This window comes from Porites lutea, chromosome 5 (assembly GCF_958299795.1).
Source record: "Porites lutea chromosome 5, jaPorLute2.1, whole genome shotgun sequence".
Taxonomy (NCBI): Eukaryota; Metazoa; Cnidaria; class Anthozoa; order Scleractinia; family Poritidae; genus Porites; species Porites lutea.
In genome coordinates, this window is record NC_133205.1 from 19817747 (window position 1) to 19820246 (window position 2500).

The following is a 2500-nucleotide window of genomic DNA, read 5'->3' on the forward strand; positions in this document are numbered from 1 at the left end:
CGGCCGTTGCATGGAACTTTGAGAACTCTTTGTGTCAACAAACATCTGATAAATAAGGCTGTCGGTAGGACACAGAAAACATCCTTTCCCCTGAGCAGCATCTCCAAAGCTTCCCTCTGCTCCGATTTTAAAACAAATCCCACTTCTTGCGTGAGCAAATCCAAGCAATCAACATCTGTCATTTCACAGCGAAAGCTTTAGAAATCTATTCATCATGCGCGGAACGGAATATCGCGAATGACTTGTTGAAAACATTACTTGACAGCTTGGTGACAGCTTGCATCGAAATTCAGCCAATGGGAATTGCCCGTGGCTGGGAGAAGCGGGCAATTCGAATAAAAATAACGTATGCAAAACGGACAGTCCGTATTTTTAGCGTCTCTTCCTAGTCTCACTCTCTGTTTTCAGCCTCGTTCCAGACCTTTCGTTTGACTGCTCGCGCGTACTCTTTCCAGATGAGGTAGTCTCATGAGTACGAGACTACTTTCAACAATATGACCATTAAAATAATTCTCCAAGAGTAGAATAAAAAAAACGTTATATCACTGTATTCTTTCAGTTGAACATCAGGTTTAAAGTTCGACATTATGACATGCATGCTGCTCAGTATATAGGATGGATATAACACTGGTGAAGAAATACGTAGCAAAACAGTACCCTGCCTCTGTAGACGATACTCTTACTGTCTTATGATAACGACTGATCACATATGCTTCCTCAACGACTAGAACTCTGTTTTCCCACACTCTCGCGCTCCTACATTGATAAATATTCTTTCCTGTCCCCAATATGCACGTACTAATGTTTCATGAGATAATTTGTTTAAGAAGAAATAAATTCAAGTCAGTCTTTAACCCTCGGACTTTCACCCGTGGAGTTTTTGCTATGTCATACGGGTCAAGCTTACCCCTATAGATTCCATTAATTAATGAATCGATTTGTTTGAAAAATGAATTCGTTGTACGGTACGTAGAGTCGTTGCCGCAACCAGGGGTCAATTTAATAAAACTTTTACAAGTGTAATTTTTAAGTGTAGCTATTGTCTTAGGATCCGAAAACAATAGCTACAGTTAAAAATTACACTTGTAAAAGTTTTATTAAATAGGTGGTTTTCATGCAATCTCGGGAGACACAAATAACAATGGTGAAATGAACAAATGCTGGTGGACAAACAAAGCGAGCTAATGAGCGATCTTTTGTTTACCGTCCACCAGCATCAGGGGCACCCAACGAGGATATAGTTCAAAACCACTTAACATAGCATTGTTGAACGTATTTTAGTATTCAAACGGTAGATATAGGCATATTTTTATCCCCTAAAAACGTTTCATCTGTTCGGATTTCCTAGCTCAAAATCTAGTGATCCGAAAATTATAGGGATAAAAACTTACCTCCCCATAAATTTTAGCCAGGAAAAGGCTCCCGAAAATTCTAGGTGGCCTTTTTTTAGGGTCAAAATCCGTTAAAAATGAGTAATTATACCATTTTGTAGATGTTCGAAAATCCTAGGAGAGGCAGGCAAGCAAGAAATTTTACAACAAATGCTCCGAAAATTCTAGATCTCAAATCGTCTTCCGAAGAGATATTTTCCCGAAAATTGCCGTTGGGTGCCCCTGCAACATGGCGGAGATGACGTAACGTGAAAACCACCTATTGACCCCAGTATTTCAAATCTGCCTTCTTTCACATATGCGTGATGAGCAGTGATTTTTTTTAACGATACCTCTCTGTATTCGGTCAGATTGAAAAATCTTTGAATGGATAAAGTTGCTTTGAAGACATTTACATCAAATTCAAGAAATCTGAGTAGGTAGAAATTTCATTGCTCTCTCTCAAGTGTGAACTCACTGCTCATTATGCATGCAGGAATGCAAATGAATCTGAAATCTACAACTACCAACGGATTCAATATTCGAATAATAAATTCATTAATGAACATTATGCCGATGGGGCCCGGTTAAAGAACTGTTCTGAAAATTTCCGCCATTTTATTTATAAATAATCTAGATTTACTTAAATAGTTAAGAAAACTAAGCATTTCTTCATGCTTGAGGTGATATTGTTATAATTTAAAACTGTTCAACTGCTTTTTTTTTGTAGCCTCCCTCGCAGACGTTCTTATGGGTTCGTCACGTGTTCCTGCCCGGGGAACGCGTGACGAACCGCTAAGAATGTCTGCGTGGGAGGCTACCGCTTTTGGCAATAGGCGAAATTGCGATAAACTCGCATTTTACGCAAAAAATTGATTGAAGAGCACATCAACATCAAATGCGCCACATTTTCCTTATAAAGTATACAACACGCACGCGTAGTTTTTTTTTTTTTTTCTCAAAGCGAGCGACTTAAAAGGCGAAAGGTCAATAAGTCTACCATTTTGATAACCCCTTCTCTGAAATGAAGATAATATCAACCATCCACTATTAAAATAGTCTTAAGCGCTACAATTAGCCTGCAAATAATATTTGCTCTTATAGCTTTAATTTTATGCTTTCGGCCTTGC

General features: G+C 38.6%; 1 protein-coding gene across 1 annotated transcript in view; it reads left to right on the top strand.

The window, feature by feature from the left end:
* Positions 1-2500, top strand: part of LOC140938045 (CUB and peptidase domain-containing protein 1-like) — an 18618-nt gene that overhangs the window by 14434 nt on the left and 1684 nt on the right. The gene's annotated exons all lie outside the window — the stretch shown is intronic.